Consider the following 26,827-nt stretch of genomic DNA (forward strand, 5'->3'; position numbering starts at 1 on the left):
TGTATATTTTTTATATATATATATATATATATATATATATATATATACACACATTGATATTCACATGGTGCTGTGTGCAATGAGCTGCTTCTTGTATTCTATTTATTATATAAGTTATTATGTATATTATATATATTATATATTACCCTCCCCCCACCCCCCGCACACTGACATTGACTGCTGAGAAAGGAGGCATAGAACACGACCAGCTCTGCCAGTCTCATGTTTCAGGCAGTGGGGGAGTCGGAGGGAGAAGTGTTCCTCAGGTGTGTGTAGTGAGGGTGGGCTCGGACAGAAAACTGCGAACTGCGACGGAGGTTACACTTGCGCCAAGAACTGGCCTTTCATCTGCGTTTTTAAAGCCTCACCAACGGCTGCCAACGCTCTGCAGCAATTATGTCCATCACAGATGACAGTGCAGTCCACATGGTTGAATTGCGCCAAAATGTATCGAAATGTCGTTTTCAGACGGTTTTACAGCTCCCCCAACTGCAGCAAATCATTTAATTATAAACACCCTGCCACACTGCATTTAGAAAACGCCAAGATAATGGTACAAGAATCCATATACAGAGGAGGCATCTATAGACACCTGAGAGGGCGGAGCCAGTACAGATAGGACTGTAGTTCCTCTTTAAAACCACTTACCGACCTGCCACTGTATATATATACGTCATCAGTTTGAAGGTGGATATCTCGGTAACGGCAGCAGCTGCTGCCACAACCATGGTATCCATCTTTAGGGCCGGCGGTTCTGTTTATGATAATGTTGGTCTCTGCAGCAGATTCACCACGAGATCACCGTTATTGGCGATGGGAGAGGTGCCACCCCCCTCCTGCCGCTCTCCTGCGCCCTCCGCCGCTTCCCGGAGCCGTCGGTAGCGGCGGAGGCGATCAGGACCTGTCACGTCTGTGGTATGGAGATGGGTGAGGGGAAGATGACCTCCACCCATCTCCATACCATAGGAGGGCGGAAGCGACGTCAAAACGTCACATCCGCCCATACGTCTTAAAGCCACATTTTTCCAATGTAATTTTTTGAAATGACAAATTTTTTTTTTTTTTGCATTTTAGTCCAAATATGAGATCTGAGGACTTTTTGACCCCAGATCTCATATTTAAGAGGACCTGTCATGCTTTTTTCTATTACAAGGGATGTTTACATTCCTTGTAATAGGAATAAAAGTGACCCAATTTTTTTTAAAACAGTGAAAAAATAAATAAAATTAAGTAAAATAAATAAGAAAAAAATATAAATATTTTTAAAGCGCCCCGTCACGACGAGCTCGCTTTCATAAGCGAACGCATACCTAAGTAGCGCCCACATATGAAAACGGTGGTCAAACCACACATGTGTGGTATAGCCGCGATCGGTAGAGCAAGCACAATAATTCTAGCCCTAGACCTCCTCTGTAACGCAAAAGATGCAACCTGTATAATTTTTTAAATGTCGCCTAGGGAGATTTTTGAGGGTAAAAGTTTAATGCCATTCCACGAGCGGGCGCAATTTTGAAGCATGACATGCTGGGTATCCATTTACTCAGCGTAACATTATCTTTCACAATATAAAAAAATTGGACTAACTTTACTGTTGTCTAATTTTTTTATTCAAAAAGTGATTTTTTTTCCAAAAAAACTGCGCTTGTAAGACAGTAAGACACTGTAAATACAGTGTGAAAAAAAGTATTGCAATGATTGCCATTATATTATCTAGGGTGTTAAAAAAAAAAACAATATATAATGTTTGGGGGTTCTAAGTAAACGCCTAAATTCCAAAACAAGGCTGGTCCTTAAGTGGTTAATGTCATTTTTAACATTTTCAAATCTATTAAACAAAGTAAAAATATTTTCAAATTTCAGTGTAGCACCTTAGTTGTTGGCAGGGTTGCTAACACATTTAGTTTGCTAGGTGGTAACTAGCCTGGCTAATTGTTAGAGGGATCCACTGAGTTTTCTCTAACGCTGGATTTGATGTACCTCTCTCTTCTGTCACTAGGTGGCATTGTTGCCTGTTGCATTAGAATGACAAGGGCAGAGCGAATTCAGACTAGGAGTGGATGGGTTGTCTCAGCCAATTGGCCGGGGTTTCTTTGGCCCCTTGGCCTGCTGGGAAAGCCTATTTTTTTGGGTGGAGTCAGGTGATCAGGGTTCTGTGCCACCCGGGCAGCTGTCTGGGTGGACGTGTTTTACAAGGCTCCGGGTTGCTAGGCCAGAAGCGGGGGACACCGCTACATCAGGTTTTATGAAGTTATTCCCTGGTGATCCTGCCATGAATGTCATTGTTCAGACACCTCCTGTCATGGGGGTGACTACACTCTGTTCCTGCCCCCAGTTGATTTCCTAGGTTGTCACCCTGTCATTTGTGTCCCTGCTGGAGTCTACAAGTGTCTGACACGTATTGCACATGCATGGTCTGCAGTCGCCACTATCAAGAAGCCAGTCCTGAGCATCAATGCAATCCTTTTTCCTGGTGCCTCCATGGCAGCATACCTGTGACAAGCTCCACCTTGGCTCCTCCCTCAGGACCAGTAAATATTATAAAAGAAAAGGATTAGTGCACTCCCAGCATTCTCCTTTTTTTTTTCCTCATCTCTCATGGTTAGTGAATGGTGATCGAACGTCCCTTACCTCTGCAATCGGCAGCTTCCAGCTGGGTTCAAGCCTCTCCCAGGTGAAGTCCCTATTCTTGGCAGCTAAATGCGCTAATCACATAGGGAGTCCCTTCTGTGGGTCTTTTGGGACTGCAGTCGTCTCTTAACCACTTCAGCCCCGGACCATTTGGCTGGCCAAAGACCAGAGCACTTTTTGCAATTGGGCACTGCGTCGCTTTAACTGACAATTGCGCGGTCGTGCGACGTGGCTCCCAAACAAAATTGTCGTCCTTTTTCCCCCACAAATAGAGCTTTCTTTTGGTGGTATTTGATCACCTCTGCAGTTTTTATTTTTTGTGCTATAAACAAAAAAAGAGCGACAATTTTGAAAAAAACGCATTATTTTTTACATTTTGCTATAATAAATATCCCCAAAAAATATATAAAAAAACATTTTTTTTCCTCAGTTTATGCCGATACGTATTCTTCTACATATTTTTGGTAAAAAATAGACGCAATAAGCGTTTATTGATTCGTTTGCGCAAAAGTTATAGCGTCTACAAAATAGGGGATAGTTTTATGGCATTTTTATTAGTACTTTTTTTTACTAGTAATGGCGGCGATCAGCGATTTTTTCCATGACTGTGACATTATGGCGGACAGATCGGACACTTTTGGCGCTATTTTGGGACCATTCACATTTATACAGCAATCAGTGCGATTAAAAATGCATTGATTACTGTGTAAATTTGACTGGCAGTGAAGGGGTTAACCAGTAGGGGGCGCTGCAGGGGTTAAGTGTGCCCTAGGGAGTGATTCTAACTGTGGGGGGGGAGGGGCTATGTGTGACACGACACTGATCACCGCTCCCGATCACAGGGAGCTATGATCAGTGTCGGTGTCAGTGTCATTAGGCAGAACAGGGAAATGCTTGTTTACATCAGCATTTCCTTGTTCTTCCTCTCCGTGAGATGATCACGGGTATCCCCGCGGACATCGAGCCCGCGGGACCCACGATCACACTCACGGGACGTACCTGTACGCCCATTTGCCTGTCCGTGCCATTCTGCCTACGTAAATGTTAAAAATGTAAATGCCTTTTTCTTTCTCCAGCTGAAATACCAGTCGCTAGCTCCTTTATCTTTCTCTAGCTGCTTTTTCTGTCTGTTGCCTAAATAAGCAGTACACCATCCGAACAAGACCCTCTCCAACATTTAAGGTAGGGACCGTCGTCCAGGTGAGTAAAAAAAAAAAAAGAGAGCACTTATGCTGGTACGTTTATGTATTTCAGCCTTGTACGACAGAAGAAGTCCAAGCGGACATCAAGGCCACATAAACAAACCTATGAAGGCCCCAAACAGATCAGGATACCATGCAAACGGAGAGGGTTCATCCATGAAAAGACATAGTTCTTCACATTCGCCAACTTTCAAATCCCTAAATGCAGAGGATGTGGGGTTATCCCATTACCAGCCAATTGGTCTGCAAAAGCTGTTTTAGAGTCTATGCAGCAGACAGAAAGTCAGAGGGTTAACAGGTAAGCTGTCCTACTCAAAAGATGGGCAGGGGATACATATCGGAACAAGCAACAGCAGTTCCATTGCAGCAATTAGCTCAATCTCCTCCAGAGAAGTTAACTCTTCCTGGCTCTTACTCGAGAGAATCCTCTCACCATGCAGCAAGTATCCCTCCTAGACATCTAGATGATGGTGGGCCATCTGAGGATACCTCAGAAGAGCTTGGCCCTCGGACTTCAACTTTTTCCTAGTTCAGCCCTATGTCCAGGCTGTGAAGCCAGCTATTGGCTGGGAGAAAGCCGACACTACATCTGAGTAGTCAAAAGATGTACTTCCCATTTCTAAAGAAGCAGGTTTCCTTCTTTCGGCTCGGTTTCCACTAGTGCGACTTGTCATGCGACTTGGCACTGCCAAGTCGCATGACAAGTTGTACCCTATAATTTCCAATGAGTACCGTTTATATCTGTGCGATTTCAAGTCGCAGCGACTTCAAAGTAGTCCCTGCACTACTTTGGTCCCACTTTTTCATTTAAAGAGTTTTTTATTGAGTACACCGGGTAGGGCAAAACAAGACCAACATTGACAGTTTGTACATTGAAGGCAGAACGATATATAGACCAAAAATACAGCATCAATATACTATATGAAGGTGACACGTCTGCTGGCACCAAAAATAGCGCCAGCTCACCCACAATAACCATAAAGTACTACAATGTACATTAAAAAGGCAATATGCTCGCCCCAGGTCAGGTGCACCCACACAAGTTTTTCAAGTAGTAAAGAGGACATAACAGTACGGAAAACTGAAGACAGGAAAGAAGACTTGAACAAGGAAAGAACCGATAAGATAAGGCATGTTTAAAAGAGAGAAAGGGGTGGAAGGACAGTAAGGGGAGGGAGAGGGGGTTGGCAAGAAAAAAAAAAAAAAAAAACCCCCAACCCACATGCTCCGTCACTGTAGCTCTACTGAGGGGGTCACAAAGGTGTTGTAATCCTGAGAGAATCGGAAATCGTGCCAGTGATACCAGGTTTTGTTGAATTTTTCCTCCTTACGATGTAATGCAGCCGTCAATTGTTCCATCAGGTTAATTTCATTCACCACAGCTATCCACTGTCCAATCGACGGGGGTTCTGAGCATTTCCATTTTTGCGGAATGCATATTTTAGCGGCGTTTAGAAGGTGTATTAAGAGGGACTTCTTATACCGACGTCTCGACATCGGAGTAAGGTGGAGCAGGCATTGAGCCGGATCATCTGCTAATGTAATGTCTGTCAATCTATGAGTTATGCGCCTAATGTCATCCCAAAAGGGACGAACCCGGGGGCATGTCCAGAAAATGTGCAGTATTGATCCGTCAGGGTGCTGGCAACGCCAGCAGGAAGAAGGAACTGAAGGGTAGATTTTGTGGAGAAGCTTGGGCACTCTATACCAGCGAGTCATTATCTTAAACCCAACCTCCTGGAACCTGCTCGCAATTGAGGAGCGGTGTGCAAAGTATAAAATTCGTTCTCTCTCTTCCTCCGAGAAGGCTTGACTCAGGTCATCCTCCCATTTCCGTAAATATTGAGGTATAAAGCCGTCCTGAGGGTCGACTAGAATCCCATACATTAAGGACAATAGATGACGGAGGGGAGTAGGATCCAGGTAGAGCCTCTCAAAATCGGACGAGGAATAACTAGTGGATGGCACGAACTTCGAGGAGGTAAGGAAGTGTCTGATCTGCGTTGCTCTCCATCTATCTAATGGTGGCGATAGCATTGCTTGTATTTCCTCGATGGTACGCCAACGACCCTCATGATGAAAGTCTTGAAACCTAAATCTGTTGATTATCAGAAATTCCCTAAACCTCCTCCCCGATAGACTACATGGGAACTCCTGAGCGCCAATTACCGGTGACAAAGGTGAGGGAGTGTGGGAGACCAATGTGACACATCCCGTTTTTGCTACCACCGACACCGTAGTCCCAATCAAGGGGTGGGATTTCAGGGGTACTGGCAAGGCTGAAGTCTGCCACATCAAGGTTGGGAGCGGGAGAGGTGTCAATGCCTGCTCTACCCCCACCCACTCCTTCTCTGAGGCATGCTTGGCCCAGTCTAGGGCTCTAGTTAGATGAACCGCCTGGTAATACTTAAACGGGTCTGGGAACCCCAAGCCGCCCTGGTCTTTTGGTAAGGACAGGATATGATGAGACAGTCTTTTTGCTTTGTAGCCCCATAAGAAATTCAAAAATTCTCCTCTGACAGAGCGAAGGAAGTGATTTGGGACCGTTATTGGCAATGTTTGGAGGAGATATAATAATTTTGGCATAACCGCCATCTTTAAAATACTGTTCCTTCCGAACCAGGAGAAAGTATTCTTGTGCCAGCGCTGGAGATCTTGACGTAGAGAGGCCAGCCAGGGGACGTAATTCTCTTGGAAGACTGCTGGCACCGAGGGTGTAAGGTAAACACCCAGATATTTCATTTTTTGGTGTGCCCATGAGAAGGGGAAATTCTGTTGAATAATGTTGAGCGTCTACCTGGGTAAATTAATATTTAGTGCTTCTGATTTGTGCACATTAATTTTATAATTAGAAAGAGCAGAGTATGTCTTGAGCGCCTGTAGTAAACTGGGGATTGAAGTGACGGGACTTGTCACAAAAAATAATAAATCATCGGCGTAAGCCGCAACTTTATGCTGTGTGTTGCCAGTGCTAACGCCCTTTATATTTTGGTCATTCCTAATGTGAGCTAGCAGGGGTTCTAGTACCAATATAAATATTAAAGGCGACAGTGGGCATCCCTGTCTTGTCCCGTTGCTCAAGGGGAAGGGGGCTGAAATTGCTTCGTTTGCTCGGACTGCTGCTGAGGGTTGGGAGTAGATTGCCTCTATCCATTGACACATATGGGGCCCTATGCCAAGGTGCTTCAGCGTGCGTTTCATAAAGAGCCAGTTGACCCGGTCGAAGGCTTTCTCCGCGTCAGCTGAAATCAGCAACATTGGAGTTTTCCTGGACCGGGTCAAGTGGATAAGATTCAAGGCCCTAATCGTATCATCCCTGGCTTCCCTAGTTGGGACAAAACCTACTTGATCGTAATGGATTAATTTGGGGACAAAGGAGATCAGGCGGTTAGCTAATATTTTGGTAAATATCTTGAGGTCTGTATTCAATAAAGATATTGGGCGGTAGTTTGCACAGTCTGTCGCATCTCTACCCCCTTTAGGTATCAGGACTATGTGAGCAAATAAGGAGTCCCTAGGGAGTGGGGTCCCATCCAGGAGCGCATTGTAGGCCTGCACAAAACGCGGCACCAAGTGCGATGCAAACGTCTGATAATAAAGCAGGGGAAAACCATCGGGTCCCGGTGCTTTGCGCGCTTCCATACCTTTGATGGCTTTGAGCACTTCTTGTTCTGTAATATGGCCTTCCATTTCCTCCCTCTCCTGAGACGTCAACGTGGGAACACCTGAAGTGAGCAGGTATTCGTCTATTAACGAGTTGTGAGTCTGCAACGCAGACTCTGTTGCCTTAGGGGTCAAATTGTAAAGTTTCTCGTAATAACTGCGAAAGCAGTTGGCAATCTCTTGTGATTTGAAGATTTTTTGGCCCGACGGAGACGTCAGAGAGGGGATATAGGAACGTGTCGTGGTCTCACGTAATGCACGGGCTAGGGGTCTGCCGGGTTTACCACCAAATTCATAAAATAGTCTCCGTGAGTACATGAATTTGGTTTTTGCTTTAGCCATCAGGAGAGAGTTAAGGGAGTCACGTAAGTTCTGTAGATCTACGGCAACGTCTCGGGCTAGAAATAGTTTATGTTGCTTTTCCAGGACCCCAATGCGCTCCAAGAGAGAGTCCACCTCCCCCTGACTGTCTTTCTTGACTTTAGCTCCCAATTTTATAAGTACTCCCCTGACTACACATTTGTGTGCCTCCCATAACAAGCAAGGCGAGGACACCGAAGCTGCATTGGTTGCAAAATAAGCTTTAATCTCCTCCTCCACCATTTTTGCATTTGGAGGCTGCTGGATCAAACTCTCATTTAACCGCCATGACCCTGGTTGATGTGGCCGTCCCCCTCCCAACATGAGTGTCAGTAGAAATGGTGCGTGATCCGAAATGGATCTCACCCCTATACTGCTGGAGGACACTAAAGGAAGGGCCGATTGGTGTATTAGAAAGTAATCCAGTCTCGAGTAAGAGTTATGGGGAGACGAAAAAAAGGTATAATCCCTAGTGTCACTGTGTGTGATCCTCCACGCGTCCACCAAGTGTACAGCTGTCAAGGCTTTCTTAATCCGACGAAGGGCCGCATACGACAGATGCGAGGAACCCGTGGAGGTGTCCAACAGGGGGTCCAAGGCTACGTTTAGGTCTCCTCCCAAAATCACCTGTCCCTCTGCAAAGTCAGTCAGTTTGTCCAAGCAGTCCTCAATAAAGCCCACCTGACCTATGTTGGGGGCGTAGATGTTGGCTAATGTAACAACCTGCCCATAGATTGAACCCTTCACAAAGATGTAGCGTCCCAGATTGTCACTGAAGACAGCTGACATCGACCAAGCCACATTTTTAGAGATAAGAACACTTACCCCCCGAGATTTAGAGTCTGGGGAGCAGCCGTGGTAAACAAAAGGGTACCTGAAGTTCCCAAATTTTGGGGGTTTTGAGGCCTTAAAATGAGTCTCCTGGAGGAAGGCTACGTGGGCACGATTTCTCCAAATCTCACCCAGCACCTGCGACCTCTTCTCTGGGATATTCATCCCGTGGGCATTCAGGGAGAGCATGGTAACTTTTGGCATGTTGAAGAGCGAAGTATTCCCTGAAAAAAAAAGAAAAAAAAAAAAAAAAAAGGGGGGGGGAGGGGGGGGGGAGGAGAGAGAAAGAGAGAGGGGAAGGGGAAGGAAAGGGAGAAAGAGAAAGAAATAGAGGAAGAGAGAGAGAAAGGTAGAAAAGTAAACCACCTGTCAGGATCACTCCCTCAAGGGTGGTAGCACAAATTCACAACGATATATACACTTATACCAGAAAGATCTGGTAAACACAAGACTAATATATGGTCTCCACCTAAAAACGCAGGTGGAGAACGGGCCTATGTGGGGGAAGTGTTGACCGTGGCGGACCCGATTACACACATGGGCCTCCCCGGGCCAAGGTGAAATGACAGTAAGTCACGGGGACCTTAAACATATCAACCTGGCCAGGGCCTGAAGCTATCCACTAAACCACTCCCCGCAAGTATAAAAATGAGGAATATAAAAGAAACTGAATGCACAGTTGTTTAGTGACCAACCGGATCTCCGGGACCCAAATACCAACCGTTTGAGTGGGATTGGGTTTGCGGTTGTCGTATAAGGTGCAGGGAGCAGTGTAGTGGCCGCTCGTGGCAGGGTAACTTATAGAAGAACGGAGCTAAAAAAAAAAAATAATACAGCAGAAAACAGCTTAATGTATTTGTAACCTTAATATGTTATGAAATGAAATGCCCCCAAAACCTCCCTCATCGGGCCACCCAACCATGGGAACTGGGGTGAAAGGGACCAGTCCTTATATGCCATCTCGTTGGCAGAGAAACCCGGAAGAGGATGAGCTGGGGACAAAGTACAAAGCCGCCCCATATCGACTGAATGTCGATCAGAGCTCGCCCATCCCTCCGCGTAGATATATAACTCTGGAACTTTGGGTGACCTGGACCGGTAAGGTTAAAGTTAACCATGATGTATCCAGCGGGAGCAAAGGTTCATAACCGAGGGTTATTGGCTATAGGTATAACCGTGTAATGTCATCTTTGGAAGTTCACAGGGCACTTGATGGTTGTCACAGCTCCGGATCAGAAGGGTGGATGTGAGCCTGACCTGAGACCGCACCTCTGGAGCGAGACCTTCTGCGCCTTTGGGGCAGGGGATTGGATATCTGTGGAACTGGATCATCAAGGAGGACATCCAACCAATTGGGTACGGGGATCGGGTCAGACCCCAAGAACAGAAAGAGTTCAGGGAGTTGGTCCGGTGACCTCAGAGTAAATTGGCGATTTTCCTTCTTCACTTGCACATAAAATGGGAAGCCCCAGGTATATGTAGCTCCAGATTCGCGTATAACATTTAGGAGGGGTCTAACTGCCCTGCGCATCCCTAGGGTAGCACGGGACAGATCTGGCAGGAGTTGTATGGAGGCTCCATCAAAGTCAATAGGACCCCTGTGCCAAGCCTTCCGGAGGATCAGGTCTTTCTCTTTATAGTAATGGACGCGACACAAAACATCCCTTGGGCGTCCGCTAGCAGGGGTCATGCCTGGAGACACTCTGTGTACTCTGTCCAACTCAATCTCTGTGGTTGGGGCTCTATCAAGGTAGGAGTTAAAAATGGATGTAATAGTCACAGCAAGGTCCCCGGGGGCCGTGGCTTCCGGTAAACCCCTGATCCTAATGTTATTCCTCCTGCTCCTGTTCTCGAAATCTTCTGACCTTAGTCGGACTTGGAGGAGTTGGGATCTATGGTGGGACACTATGGATTCCAAAGCAGTGATGCGGGTCTCCTGTAGAGCTTGTTCTGAGGCAATAGCAGTGACCCTATTATCAGTGTGGGTGACCTGTGTTCGGAGATCCTCCACCTCTCTCTTGAGGGAGGATTCAATCCGTTGAGCCCAGTGATCTAGCTCCTGTCTAGTGGGGAGAGTGGCTAAGCTGTGTTGAATCTGCTTCAGGGCTTCTAAAGGGAGTAGCTCTTCAGTGCCGTGCCTGTCTTCAGTAGCGGCATGTGAGGGAGACAGGCTTAGGCATGGTGAGGGGATCGGAGAACAGTCTCTCACCTCATCTGTGGGCGCCTCCGGTGAAGCAGTGAGGCTTGATCGTGGGGATGGTCTGTTCGTCACTGCGCGGCTTGTGGTTGGAGGCGCCGGCGCCATGTTGGCTGCGGCCGACTCCAAGAGGCCTGGTGTTTCTGGGTCCCGGGAACCAAAGTAGCGAGTGATTACCGCCGATGTTCGGGGTCGCGGGACGCTCTGGGTCCTCCTCCTTCTGGGCATCAGTCGGGTGACTGTCACATCTAGTGAAACGGCCGCGGGGATAGCTCCGTGTGTCGGGAGCTCTGGAATCAGCGTCCGAACTCCGCCATGGCCAGCCACGCCCCCCACCACTTTGGTCCCACTTTGATGCGACTTGAGGTCCATAGACCTCAAGAATACACAGGCATTGTTTCAAGTTGCATCAAAATCGCGTGACTTTCAGGTCGCACTAGTGGAATCATAGGCTTACTCTGATGATTGATATCAGAGACATTGTTGAAAAGGAAATTAAAAAAAAATGTTTTTTCCTCTCAATTGCCTAGGAAAACTTTATCCACTGTCGGAACAAGATTCTGCAATGCCAGACGGAGGTAGACGCAGCAGTGGTTCGTATTACAAAGAATTTCATCTCACCAATCGATAATTCAGCCTCAGTTGAGGATCCTTTAGACAGATGAATAGACCCCAAGTTAAAGGAGCTTACCAAATGGCGGGTAAACGCCTGGAAGTCAGCAATTGCCTTATCTGTATTCAAAGACCTGTGGACATGGACCAAAAACATGGAAACAGTGATTCATCAAAATGTTCCTAGGGAAAATATAGTCAAGGCTTTGGGCGAATTATGGCTCTCAGCAGACTTCACCGGTGAGATGGCGATGGATACAATTCGTTACTTCGCAAGATCAACATCACTACTTGTGATAGCCATATGGATATTGTGGTCAAAACTACGGGAAGCTGACACTGTGTCAAAACAAACTGAGTATAAATACCCTTTTTTTGATGGTAAATCACTCTTTGCAGAAAGGTTACAGAAAGCCATTTCCCGCGACACAGGAGGAAAGTCAGACTTGATTCCCCAGAACTGCAGAATTAGATGTACCCGGGGATTCAGGGAAGCTTACTTGCATGCACCCATACTACAACTGTTAGAAGCATCTGAGATTTTCGGTCAACCAGGTCCATCTACAATTCCAGAGTCTCCCCTTTGGACTATACACTTCCCTCAGAGCCCTCACGAGGGCTCGGATCACTATCCAAGCTTCTTTATGAGAACTGGGTCTCAGTTCTTATCACTAACCAGAACTAATATCCTCCTTTTATCAAAAGATCCAGGCCAGCTAGTGGAACACAGGTGGATGCCGTGGCCTACACTATCAAGATATGGTTGGATGGTAAATGATCAAACGAGTCATCTTTTCTCCAGTTTAGGCACCTTATTCAACACCGCAAATGGAGCGGTGTCCCTGCCATCTCAAAAAGTGTGGGCGATCATTCAGAAAGTAAGGAGAGTGAAAACATGGTCCTACATAACAGCCTCGAGCTAACTCAACCTAATAGGGATTTTTGTCTTTTTGTATCCAGATGGTACCATGGATTCCTCAGGCACCTTTTAGGTAAAATTCCTGAAGCAATGGAGCAAACCATCTATCCCAGTCCACATATCAAACAAGTTTGATGCACAGGGGTCTGCACTAGTGGACAAAGAGGGAGATGCCTGTAAAGCCACGTCCATTAAGGCATGTCTTCTGGACCACAGTTACCACAGATGCCAATGTAATAGGCTAGGAGGCACATTGCAACCAGGTGTTGGTTCAAGAGAGATGGGCGTTCAATGCGGCAGACATCATCACAAATATCCTGGAAATCCAGGCGGCAACAGCATTTGCTCTCTCAGATCAAGGACAATTCAGTTCTGATTCTGATAGACAATAGAGCTGCAATATCATACATACATCAAGGCGGAACCAACAACAGTTCCTTACTAAGGGAAGTGGAACCCATCTTCACTTGGGCAAAGGGGAATCTGAAGGACCTAAGAGTAGACTATCTTCCAGCCCACTTAAACACAGACGCCAATCACCTATCCCAAGAATTCCTGGATCCCAACAAATGCTCTCTACAGCCGAAGTTATTCAGTTGGATTGTAGGCCAGTGGACCTTTCCTGAACTGCATTCTTTTGCTACAGCAAGCAATACCAAGCTGCAAAGGTTCATTTCACATCTACCTCACCCTTGGGCAGAAGCAATAGATGCCCTGTCAAGTCCTTGGGCATGCAATCTAATTTAGGCCTCCTACCTCAAATTCTCTTGAGACTTGCACTATCAACAATAGACGGTGATAACAGTCCTGCCATATTTGCAGGGAGACCCATGATTCCCTAGGGCGATATTTCTTAGTGTCCAGCCTCCGGTAAATAGTCCTCTGATACCCTTTCTTTTGGCTCAAGGCATCACACCCATCAAAATCCTCACAGATTGAACCTTCACATTAGAATGTTAAAACAGAGGCTTTAATCATTTGGATGTTCCTTCAGAGTTGTCTCAACTCTGCTCAAAGCACAGGAGCCTTCAATGAACAATACGTGTGACAAGGTTTGGAATAAGTTTAGATCTTTCGCGAACAGCAAAACTTCAGTCCTGATGAACCCTCTTGTACCCTCTTCCTCCCAACTCCTTGACTTCCTGCAAGGAGACCTTGATTTAGGATTAAGCAATTTAAAGGTACAGCTGGTGGCAATCTCTGCTGTGACAACAAGAGATGAGCCAAAGATCCCTTAATAATCAAATTCTTCAAGACAGTCAAGAAGATAAGCCCACCCATTAAAACAAATCTTTCCCACTTGAGATCTCTCTATCACTCTGGAGCCCTTTATCCAAACAGCCTTTTGCCCCATCTGATTCAGCATCCTTGTGGAATCTCACTTGGAAACTATTTTTCTTTGTGGTGATGGCATCGGGCTGGGGAGTATCAGAACTTTAGGCTCTGGGATCAGAAGACAATAATATTATTTTTTTGTACTCGGATAGAGTGGAACTTAGAACAGTACATGGATTCATCCCTAAGTTCTCCTCTTCCTCTACTACATTTGAGCCTTAGGCCCTGCCGATCTTTTCAGATCCAATTTTGACCTTCTTCACAAAGACGATATTACTTCGGTACTAAGATACTATCTTCAGGAACCTCTGTTATGTAGAATTCGGCTTAATAAGGATATTTGGGGAAAAACGGTAGGAGGAACTCAACATAAAGTTGCAGCATATGCAGATGCTATGCTCTTCCCAATGACCAATCCCATAATCTCGCTCCCAAAGTTATTTAGAGAAATTGAGACATACAGTACATTATCCTTTTTCAAGATAAATTTCTCTAAATCAGAGGCATTGGCTTTAGCTGTCTCGAAAGAAATGATGATGTCATTAAAAGCAAATTATAAATTTAAATGGGCAGATCAATTCCTGAAATACCTAGGGACTTGTATAGCAGTGGACCCTTCTAAAACATATGAGCTTAATTTCCCGCCAGCGTTAAATAAGGTGCGAGGTTTATTGGAGAGATGGCATAAGGGATTACATTCCTGGTTTGGAAGAAGCAATATAATTAAGATGAATATTCTACCAAAGATTCTGTACTGCCTTCAGGCAGTCCCAATTGCAATCCCTAGGAAATTCTTTAGAAATATACAAATATTATATACAAAATTCATCTGGGCACACAAAAATCCTAGGATCAGGAGGACTCTGTTGTCCCTACCAAAACAAAACGGGGGGGATGGCGGTCATAGATATATATAAATATTACCAGACAGTACATCTGGGCCGCTTGTTGGATTGGTGCCGACATGGAGAACTTAAAATCTGGCCAAGATTGGAGCAAGCGCAGAGTGGGGTGTTACTGTATAGGGCCCCTTGGTGTTTCAAGGACTTGGCATCTAAAACTAAGACACACCCAACAATTGGACCTACCCTCCGTGTTTGTTATAACCTCTTATTTAAGGGTAAGTTATCAACACAGGAATCACCCTTAGTACCTCTATTGGGGAATCCGCAATTCATATTAGGAACACAAAAAGGACTGTTGGCCATCTGGAGATCTGCCAGATGGCCAACAGTGCAGGAATTGGTAGACAGAAATGGCCCCTTCCAATTAGATTTTTGGTCGGCGGTACAACTACGACATTATCTATGTACTAGGGTACCGCCAAGCCCTCTGGAACGGAATCTGTTACCATTCGAGAAATATTGTATGGAGACTGAACCAATAACGCATGCTGTCTCCAGGATGTACACGTTGTTGATTAAACCATCGGAGAACTATCAGTTACCTTTCCTCTGGAAATGGGAAACAGATTTGGGGAGGACCTTTTCGGAGGAACAAAAAACTAATATGATACATTCAATATTTAAGACAGCAATATGTACCAAAATACAGGAAACTAATTATAAAATTATTTCACAATGGTACAGAACCCCAGATAAACTTCAAAAATGTTTCTCAAATGCATCAGATAGATGCTGGCGATGCCAGATAGAACAGGGGACTTTGTTACATGTTTTTTGGTCTTGCCCCAGAGTGAGGACAGTTTGGAGGGAGGTCCGGGAGATAATTCAAAAATTTATCCCCAGCTTTTTTCCTTTTTGCACCTGTCAGAGATTCCGGGGAAAATATATAGGAACTCTATTTTGTGTCATTTGGTGAATGCAGCTAAAGCATGCATTCCGCTTAAAGTGGATGTAAACCCAATGTCATCCTTTCTAAACTACTGCCATAGGTTTTATCTATAAGGATATACATGCCTCCTGCATGTATCTTTACCTGTCAAATGTCTCCCCTCTGTCTGTTATGAGACCCGAAAAACTGCAGATTCTGTGGGCGGGTCTGTTGTCTGGAGCTCGGTGGGTGGAGTCGTGATGGCAGTAGACGCCCCGCCCACCTCTACACTCCCCTTGTCAATATGCATTTTCTCCTGTGTATTTCTAACACTGAACTTCTGCTATGATCTCTAACATCCAGTGAAAAGACAGGAAAGTAACCACATGACTTCAGCATGCCCAATCATGTTGAGGTGTGGAACAGCCAAGCCTTGCAGAGCTGCTGAAGAAAGGAGTGGGGGAGGGAATAAAAAATAATGCATGTGTCTTAGGCTAGTGCACGAGATGTAAATCACCTGTCACTCACAGCAAGGGGGAGGATTTGACAAAGTTTTTCTCTGTTTGTCAAGATTTATCTCACTGAACAATAAAAGAGGATTGCTCAGAGATGGATTAACTCTTTGTGGCAAGACTGGGCTCAAATGATAGGAAATCTTATACTCTATATTACGGCATAAAAAAAAATTGTGTTTACATCCACTTTAAGTGGAAACAGTTACAACCTCCTACAGTGAGTATGTGGCTTAGGAAAGTAGAGGAAGTAAACAGGATGGAAGATCTAGTCTGGACAACTAGAAAAGAAAAGGGAAGTTTATTTAAAAACGTGGTCAGCATGGAACTGTTTTATTTCTTCAGAGGAAGGGGAAAAATGAATTGATACAAATTAAAGAGGAGGAGGGGTAGTGGAGGGAAGGAGAGGGAGAGAGGAGGAGGAGGGGAGGGGGGAAAGAGGGAAATTAAATGTTTTTTTTTGTTTTTTTTGTTTTGGGAGGGGGGTAAGGATAGGAGGGGGAAATGGACTATAAATAGAAACTGCAGTCGGAATACTGAGAGATGGTTGAAGTTTTATGACCGGGTCTGGGGGAAGTGTGTCCCCCCCCCCCCCCCCCCCCCCCCCCCCCCCGACGCGGCAAGGAGTTACAACATGGAGGGCGGAAATGAGAGAGGAAGATTACTCTTCTTATTTCTTTGTCTTCTTTGCCTCTTTTGTGGCTTCTTTATGTTTATTTGGGTTCATTCTTTTATCCATCTTTATTGGATAATATATTAGAAACAGACAGGAGCAGATGGAATGAAGTGTAACGAGTTATTATCATGTTTTTTTATTTTTTTTTATTTCTTGTCTGGCTGTATGTGCGGAGATGGAATGTAATATACAGAAGGATTGTTCATTTTTCTCCAGTTATAAAAAGAAAAATAATTGAATTATAAAAAAAAGATACTATCTTCAAGCCACAACTCCCTTCAGACCAGGAGCTGATCCAGAGTCTTGTCTCGGGAGGGGCACTGTCAGAAATACGTTTTTTTGTGGAAATTTATCGGGGAAATGGCTGATGTTGGCGCTTCATTCATCACTGCACCATGGTTGTTATGGTGTCAGGATGACTGAAGCGCATTATTTCTATTATTACATTGTAATATAAAATGAAATGGTTCAACTCACCATAATGCAAAATCAGTGGGAGCCCTGAGGGTGTCACTTTCCACCGTCGCCTGCCACACGTTGCGAATTATCACTTGCCTGCCACCAGATGCAGATTGTCACTTGCCACGTCACCTGCCACACGTTGCGAATTGTCACTTGCCATGTCACCTGCCACACCTTGCGGATTGTCACTTGCCACGTCATCTGCCACACCTTGCGGATTGTCCACTTGCCACATCACCTGCCACACCTTGCGGATTGTCACTTGCCACGTCACCTGCCACACCTTGCGGATTGTCACTTGCCACGTCACCTGCCACACATTGCGAATTGTCACTTGCCACGTCACCTGCCACACCTTGCGGATTGTCACTTGCCACGTCACTTGCCACACCTTGCGAAATGTCACTTGCCAGGTCACCTGCCACACCTTGCGGATTGTCACTTGCCACGTCACCTGTCACACCTTGCGGATTGTCACTTGCCATGTCACCTGCCACACCTTGCGGATTGTCACTTGCTATGTCACCTGCCACAATTTGCGGATAGTCACCTGCCTGCTAAGGTGGTGTTTTGCTTGTTTCTTGCTATGTCCCAGACTCCCAGAGTCAGGCAGCAGAGAGATAATGTAATCTCTCTGCTGCCCAGGCTGCCTGCACAGTGAGGGCGGAAGTTACTGCAGGGATGCAGGGCGGTGAGAGATGATCTCATCTCTCTGCTCCCCCGTCCTTCGGCTAGCTGATTGGCCAGCTGTGCGCTCACGCTGAGCCGCCCACACACTGACGCGGCAGCCCGGCCCGCTCACAAACTGCGCCGACTGCTCGCAAACCACGCCGCCCGGTTCGCCCGCAGAGCCGCCCGCTCTCTTATCTGCCAGGCCCGCAACAAATTTCTTGGGGTGGCAATTGCCCCATTGCCCCCCCCCCCCATGGATCCACCCCTGCTTCAGACGTTCATCTAACCTATTTGTAATACTCCAAAAAAAAAAAGACAGGGGCAAAGAAGCATCATCTGGGGCCCTCCAGCCATTCCAGAACTGCAGTATCCATCATGCCTAGTCATGTCTGTGAATATCAGAGCTTTACAATACCTCATGGGACATGTGGTTCTGCGGCAGCTGGGGAGCCATAATTTGCAGATCCCTGCTCTAGTACAATAGTTTCATGGATAATAAAGTTGGTTAAGAAGGTGTACAGGGATAGGGGACTGGAACCCCCTCTTCAGTTGGGATGTATGCCACCCGGTTGTTTTCTGCTTCTTGGATGGCCAGAGCAGACGTATCCATCAAAACGATCTAAAGGGAAGCAACATGGTCATCCCAACATGCGTTTACGATACGTTACAGAGTAGAACCGGCAGCTTTCTCATCTGTAGAAACTGGCAGACAGGTTATAAGGTCGGCATTTGCCTATTTTAAATTCTTTTTCAAATAAATCTTTTACTATTCATCATCTCACCCATTTCAGCCAGTTATTTGTCACAGGTATGCTGCCATGGAGGCACCAGGAAAATAGAAAATTGTTTCATACTTACTGTAATTTTCTTTTCTTGGTGCCTATCCATGGCAGCATACAATCCCACCCTCGGTATGCTATATTACGTAGAATGCTGGGAGTGCACCAATCCTTTTCTTTTATAATATTCACTGGACCTGAGGGAGGAGCCAAGGCGGAGCTTGTCACAGGTATGCTGCCATGGATAGGCACCAGGAAAAAGAAAATTACGGTAAGTATGAAACAATTAAAAAAATTTTTTTGGCATGTCAATGAATTCGTATTCAGAGTTCATTTTTGTCTTTTTTTGAATTTTCTTCAAATTTACCGATTTTTTTTTTTTTCATTTTGAAACGTTCAAATTGATCAATTTCAAATCGGTCGAAACAAAAACGTTATTTTTTTTTTTCGATTCAGAATGCGGCAAAGTGAACAAGCAAAAGAAAAATCTTCATCAAATGATTACAATGTCTTTTTAAAGTGATTGTAAAGGTTTTTTTTTTTTTTTTTGAAAAATAACAAACATGCTATACTTACCTGCTCTGTGCAAGGGTTTTGCACAGAGCGGCCCCGATCCTCCTCTTCTGGGGTCTCCCGGTGGCGCTCCTGGCTCCTCCTCTTCATCGAGTGCCCCCACGGAGAGCCGCATTCCATGGGGGCAAGGGTTTTGCACAGAGCGGCCCCGATCCTCCTCTTCTGGGGTCCCCCGGTGGCGCTCCTGGCTCCTCCTCCTCATTGAATGCCCCCACGGAGAGCCGCATTCAATGGGGGCAAGGGTTTTGCACATAGCGGCCCCGATCCTCCTCTTCTGGGGTCCCCCGGTGGCGCTCCTGGCTCCTCCTCCTCATCGAATGCCCCCACGGAGAGCCGCATTCAATGGGGGCAAGGGTTTTGCACATAGCGGCCCCGATCCTCCTCTTCTGGGGTCCCCGGTGGCACTCCTGGCTCCTCCTCCTCATCGAGTGCCCCCACGGAGAGCCGCATTCCACGGGGGCAAGGGTTTTGCACAGAGTGGCCCCGATCCTCCTCTTCTGGGGTCCCCCGGTGGTGCTCTTGGCTCCTCCTCCTCATCGAGTGCCCCCACAGAGAGCCACATTCCATGGGGGCAAGGGTTTTGCACAGAGCGGCCCCGATCCTCCTCTTCTGGGGTCCCCCGGTGGCGCTCCTGGCTCCTCCTCCTCATCGAGTGCCCCCACGGAGAGCCGCATTCCATGGGGGCACCCATGCGGGCACACTCCCAAGTCTTACTAAGGTGTCCATTGACACAGACAGCAGGACTCGGCCCCCCCCATGTCACTGGATTTGATTGACAGCAGCGGGAGTCAATGGCTCCTGCTGCTATCAATCTATCCAATGAGGACCCGAGACAGCGGCTGGAGCTGCAGGGCTTGTGCTCATCGCTGGAGCGATCGGGTTCAGGTAAGAAAAAGGGGGCTCTGGGGGGCTGCTGCAGAGCAGAAGGTTTTTCACCTTAATGCATTGATGGTACATCTCTATCCCTTTATTTGGATAGAGTGGAGAAAAGTTAGACACTTCCCATTTGTCTCAGTTACCATTTTTACCAAGACAAAAAGAAAGTGGGAAACCAAAAGTTTTTAAAAAATTGCCCCTAGAGCAAGAGGTGAAGGTAAATCATCCCATGAGGGTGACAATTGCCTAAAATGGCAAATCAGCTCACTTTTGCCAGATGTCTTATCACTTCCTATTGTGTCTCCAAGACAGGAAGTGAAGAGAAATCTCCCCAGCAGGAAGAAAATGATTGAGTGATAACAGAAGAGCAGCACTGAGTCACAGGGTCATAGTGTTGTCACCCTGCAATGGGAGGAACCTGAACAAGGATCTACATGGCAGGATCACCAGGACAAATGACACCACTAACAGTCTAAATGTCTCAGGAATTTTGTAAGCGGATGTGACGTAAAATGTTTGTGATACAATAAAACAATTAATTTTAATACATTATTTGTGATGTCATAGTCATTATCTTATTGGATGCTTGGCATGGCATCTGAAAAAGGGAGCAAAATATATGCGCTCCCATCTGACACTCGGGCCGGGGGTGTATATAGGAAATAAAATTACAGATCTAGTCATCCTGTGAAACCGCATGTGCAATCATTCTGTATAAATGGGGCAAAATCAAATGGTACTAGATTATTTTCTCTCCAGGTTGAATGTTATTCATTAACCACTTGGCGCCCGTGCTATAAGATAGCTATAGCGCGGGCTTAAAATGCCGGGAGGGCATACATGGACGTCCTCCCATTCTCGTGCTGCCCCGTGCGCCCCTGGAGCGCTCTGTGATCGGCAAGTCCTTGGGATCAGCGTAAAGGGCCAATCACAGTGGGCCCTTTACCATGTGATCAGCTGTCAGCCAATGACAGCTCATCGCAGAAGTAAACAGGAGCTGGTTATCGGCTTTTTTTCCTCTCACGCTGCCCTTCAGTGCTGCTGATCAGTGCCCACTATTATTGCCTATCAGTGCTGCCAATCAGTGCCGCCCATCAGTGCTGCCAATCAGTGCACATCAGTGCCGCCCATCAGTGCCCATCGGTGCCGCCTCATCAGTGCCTATCAGTGCCACCTCTCTGTGCCGCTTATCACTGCAGCCTATCAGTGCCCATCAGTGCAGGAGAAAAATTACCTGTTTGAAAACTGTCATAACAAAATATGAAAAACGTTTTGTTTTTCAAAATTTTCGGTATTTTTTTGTTTGTTTAGTAAAGAATAAAAGCCCCAGTAGTGATTAAATACCACCAAAAGAAAGCTCTATTTGTGTGAACAAAATGATAAAAATGTCATATGTGTAATGTGTTACATGACCGCGCAATTGTCATTCAAAGTGCGACAGCGCTGAAAGCTGAAAATTGGCCTGGGCAGGAAGGGGGGGAAAGTGCCCGGTAAGCAAGTGGTTAATAAGAATAATGTAAATCAGGAAAATACTGCATTATAGCCACTAGATGGAGTTATTGATTATAGTAAATAAATACCTATTTACTATGATTGGCGGCCCCCTCTAGTGGCCGCATGGCGGTATTTTCCCAAACCACTCTTATTTTTATTAAATGAATAACATTCCACATTATTTGTTTAAATCTGCCCCCTGGATGACCATGCGGATACATCCGGCCCTAGGTGACTATCCAATAAATCAGATTGAATATTCAACTTCAAAGGCCGGTGTTGTTCTCCCTCCTCCATAGCAGGTTTTCCCTCTTCTGCGTTCTTATTCATTTATCTACCATTGTAAGGCGTCTTTGTGATCTGATGACAACCTCGCAGCTCTTTAATGCTGATTACCATCCTCTGCTGTGAATGAAGATACAACTGTAGTGTGGAGAAGGGATGTGATCAGGGGGGGGGCTGAGCGGTTCATCGGAACTGACAGTCTGACAACTTCAAAGCACCGTCAGCTGGAGCCAAATTCCCCGCCGGGTTAGAGAGGGAATGAACCGTCTTTTCAAATATTTTAGATCTGGAAGTGGATGTGAGCGGCTTATAGAGCAACCCTGGGTAGCTATTGACTCTCCACTCTCCAGAAATTGCTGAAGTTGTGCTAAAGTCAGCAAGTTCATTAAGGGTACAGTTCTTTAACTACCTCCATGCCAGCCTATAATATTCCTTCATCTTCAGGCCATTCTCAGTGTTATTGCTGTAATAGTTTGACTGACAATTACTCCATCATGCAAAACTGGACCGAAATTCATTTTAGATTATCTTATGAGACCGATAGAGCTTCTGGTGGAATTTATTGTAGTGCACCCCACGTAGGAGCCCCTGGTGAATAGGGATTCCCCAAGCTGCACAGCCAGGCACACAGAATTTTCACAGGCACACTTAGAGCCAGTGAACAGTCCAGCACCCGGGTCCCAGGCCCGAGGTTACCCCCCCCCCCCCTCAGACTAGGGGGTACCCTCAAGGGCCACCGACAGCTTCTTCAGCACTTCATCTCCAGCTTCCACCCGGCTGCCCCCTGCTGATATGACTCAGAGTAGAGTGCCCACCTTCTGCAAGCCCACTTGCTGGGGATACTCAAGGCAGCTCCTCCTAACCTCCCACCCATTCTTCTGGAAGCTTCTCCAAGGTTCCAGCATAGGGGGAGGTACCAGAGGTTCTGCCTGATGAGTCACCCAACCTCCCTGAGTCACTCACCCTGACCCAGATTCAACCCAGGCCTGGCTCTCAGCCAGGCTAAACTTTCCTACACTACAAAAACGATGTACATCAAACACTCTACACTAGGGGGTGCTACATTATTATTCGCTGGGTAAGTTAAAAGTGGTGGTTGAGCGATGGTTTTACTGCCCCCTGACCACCCACCTGAGAGATACCCAGCAACCACATAGGCTTTTGTCTTATATGTACAGTCCGGCCCCAGGCAAAGCATTGTAAACCTGCCAAAAATTGTCCCCCTGTCACTGTCAATGGGCAGCCCTGACACCAAACACAACCCATTCAAGTGAATAGGGCCAAGCACAGCGTTTGCACATAAAATACCCGTTCAGTTATAAAAAAAGAAGAAATGGCCATGCCTGGCAGCTGCTGCTGCTGCTCTACCACCCTCTCCAACGGAACAATAGCAGGGTCTGCTGCCTGTGTGAATGACCCTAAGCCCCGGTTCACACAGGGGCGACTTGTCAGGCGACATAACCGCCTGACAAGTCGCGTCCCGTTCTGTACTACGGAACCATACTAATAGGAGCGACGCAAGTCGCTCCGACTTAGAAAAAGGTTCCTGTAGTATTTTTGGGGCGACTTCAGGCGACTTGCATTGACTTCTATACAGAAGTCGTTTTGCAAATCGCCCCTGAAGTCGTGTGCAGGTCGCCTTGGTGAGTCGACCTGCAAGTCGTGCCGCCCCTGTGTGAACCGGCACTAAGGCTCCATTCACACCTGAGCGTACTGGAATACTGCATTATATCCTAATGGCACCCCAAACGCAGTGTGATTTTGCCGCGATTGTTGAGCGACAAAGCGTGATAAAATCAGAGCAAAAAATCGCAAACGCACCTGGCTCTGTGCCAAAATTTGATACCATGATGCCGCGTACACACGACCGGAGTTTCCGGCAGAAAAGGTCCGACGGAATCATTCCATCGCATATACCGATCATGTGTGGGCTTCATCGGACTTTTCCTTTCGAAAATTCTGATGGACCTAGAAATAGAACATGTTTTAAATCTTTCCGTTGGAGTCAATCCCTATCGGGAAAACCGCTCGTCTGTATGCTATTCCGACGGACCAAAAACGACGCAAGAGCAGCTATTGGCTACTGAACTTCCTTTTTCTAGTCCCGTCATACGTCATCGCGTTCTAAACGATCGGACTTTGGTGTGATCGTGTGTAGGCAAGTCCGTTTCAGCGGAACTCCGTCGAAAAAAACGTCAGAGTTTATTCTGACGGAAAAAACGGTTGTGTGTACGCGGCATGAGGGAAAAAAGTACTTGACCCCCTGCTGATTTTGCGCGTTTGTCCTCTGTCAAAGAAATGCTCAGTCTATCATTTTAATGGTCGGTTTATTTTAACAGTGAGAGACAGAATAACAACAAAAATATCCAGGAAAACGCATTTCAAAAAAGTTATAAATTGATTTACATTTTAAAGAGTGAAATAAGTATTTGACCCCTTTGCAAAACATGACTTAGTACTTGGTGGAAAACCCTTCAATCACAGAGGTCAGACATTTCTTGTAGTTGGCTACCAGGTTTGCACACATCTCAGGAGGGATTTTGTCCCACTCCTCTTTGCAGATCCTCTTGAAGTCATTAAGGTTTCGAGGCTGACGTTTGGTAACTCAAATCTTCAGCTCCCTCCACATATTTTCTATGGGATTAAGGTCTGGAGATTGGCTAGGCCACTCCAGGACCTTAATGTGCTTCTTCTTGAACCACTCCTTTGTTGCCTTGGCCGTGTGTTTTGGGTCATTGTCATGCTGGTATACCCATCCACGACCCATTTTCAATGCCCTGGCTGAGGGAAGGAGGTTCTCACCCAAGATTTGACGGTACATGGCCCCGTCCATCGTCCCTTTCATGCGGTGAAGTTGTCCTGTCCCCTTAGCAGAAAAACACCCCTAAAGCATAATGTTTCCACCTCCATGCTTGATAGTGGAGATGGTGTTCTTGGGGTCATAGGCAACATTCCTCCTCCTCCAAACACAGCGAGTTGAGTTGATGCCAAAGAGCTCGATTTTGGTGTCATCTGACCACAACACTTTCACCTTCATTAGCAAACTTCAGACGGACCTGTACATGTGCTTTCTTGAGCAGGGGGACCTTGCGGGCGCTGCAGGATTTCAGTCCTTCACAACGTAGTGTTACCAATTGTTTTCTTGGTGACTATGGTCCCAGCTGCCTTGAGATCATTGACAAGATTCTCCCATGTAGTTCTGGGCTGATCCCTCACCGTTCTCATGATCATTGAAACTCCACGAGGTGAGATCTTGCATGAAGCTCCAGACCGAGGGAGATTGACACTTATTTTGTGCTTTTTCCATTTGCGAATAATCGCACCAACTGTTGTCACCCTCTCACCAAGCTGCTTGGTGATGGTCTTGTAGCCCATTCCAGCCTTGTTTAGGTCTACAGTCTTGTCCCTGACATCCTTGGACAGCTCTTTGGTCTTGGCCATGGTGGAGAGATTGGAATCTGATTGATTGATTGCTTCTGTGGACAGGTGTCCTTAATACAGGTAACGAGCTGCGATTAGGAGCACTCCCTTTGCCTAAGTTAACATGCTATGGGTTAGAAATCGTGTCCAGCTGAACTCGCACGATTTCAACCCAGCAATGCACTACGACTTTGGGGGCAATTTGACAGACATCTGTGCGGGTTCCTGCACAGATGTCTATTGAACTCACACCTGAAGTTGCCAAAAGTAGTGCAGGAACTGTTTTTGGGAACAGGTGCGGCGCCACAAAGTCAGCTTTGCACTGATTTGAAGGGCACATTTTCCTGGCAATAGGCGCCGATTTGACATGTCAAATCACATGCTAAATCAGACCAATGTGAACCTAGCCTTAAAGAGAGTTCTCCTAATCTCAGCTCATTACCTGCATAGAAGACACCTGGGAGCCACAAATGTTTCTGATTGATAGGGGATCAAATACTTATTTCACTCATTAAAATGCAAATCAATTTATAACTTTTTTGAAATGCGGTGTTCTGGATATTTGTTGATATTTTGTTGTTATTCTGTCTCTCACTGTTAAAATAAAAAGACTATTAAAATTATAGACTGATCATTTCTTTGTCAGTGGACAAGCGTACAAATCAGCAGAAGATCAAATACTTCTTTACTTCACTGTACATGAGCTTCTTTGTTGCGTTTTTGGAGCGCAGGGAGGCCCTTCAAATGAATGATGCCGCTCCAAAGACATGCCACAAAAAAAACCTCAAGAAAGCTTGAACAAAAATGTGGAGCAGCAGGTGTCGCTATGCTGAGGTGTGAATGGAGCGTGAAGGAAAAAAAAAGGAAATATTTTGGAAAAAAGACCTTTCCCCTCCAAATGGCCAATTTCTGGAAAGTTTGGTGACAATATTTGTGAATGAGATTTCTACATCCAGTATAATCTGGATCCAAGTTTTCTGAAATATTTCTATCAAAGTATTGATTTGTGTTCCAATGTATCAAAATAGAACCCACATTAGGATGTGATACATTGTAACACTCAAAACAACACACACCAAGTAATCCCATTTCCCTGCAAGGTGTGCACACAAAGAGCCTCCCATATCTGATGAGAAAGTCATTACCCAATGTCTTCTGGGAAGTATCCCCCCCAAGGTCATCTCGTTTTCTGACACAGTTTTTTAGAAATAAGGAAACATGGCGGAACTGAGGAGGTTAAATCATGGAGCATGGTAATGGTGCACCGGATACAGCACCAACAGGTCATAGACAGAGGGAGGAGGTAGTGAAGGGGTTAATGTTCAAGTCACACACAGAGGGAGGAGGAGGGGAAGGGGTTAATATACAGGACATAGACAGCGGTAGGAGGAGGGGAAGGGGTTAATGTACAGGACACAGACAGATGGAGGAGTAGGGGAAATGGTTATTGTGCAGGTCATACACAGAGGGAGGAGGAGAAGGGGTTAATGTACAGTACAGGACATAGACAGAGGGAGGAGGAGGGGAATGGGGTTAATATACAAGTCATAGACAGAGG

Source organism: Aquarana catesbeiana, linkage group LG12, assembly GCF_042186555.1.
Source record: "Aquarana catesbeiana isolate 2022-GZ linkage group LG12, ASM4218655v1, whole genome shotgun sequence".
In the NCBI taxonomy this organism is placed as follows: Eukaryota; Metazoa; Chordata; class Amphibia; order Anura; family Ranidae; genus Aquarana; species Aquarana catesbeiana.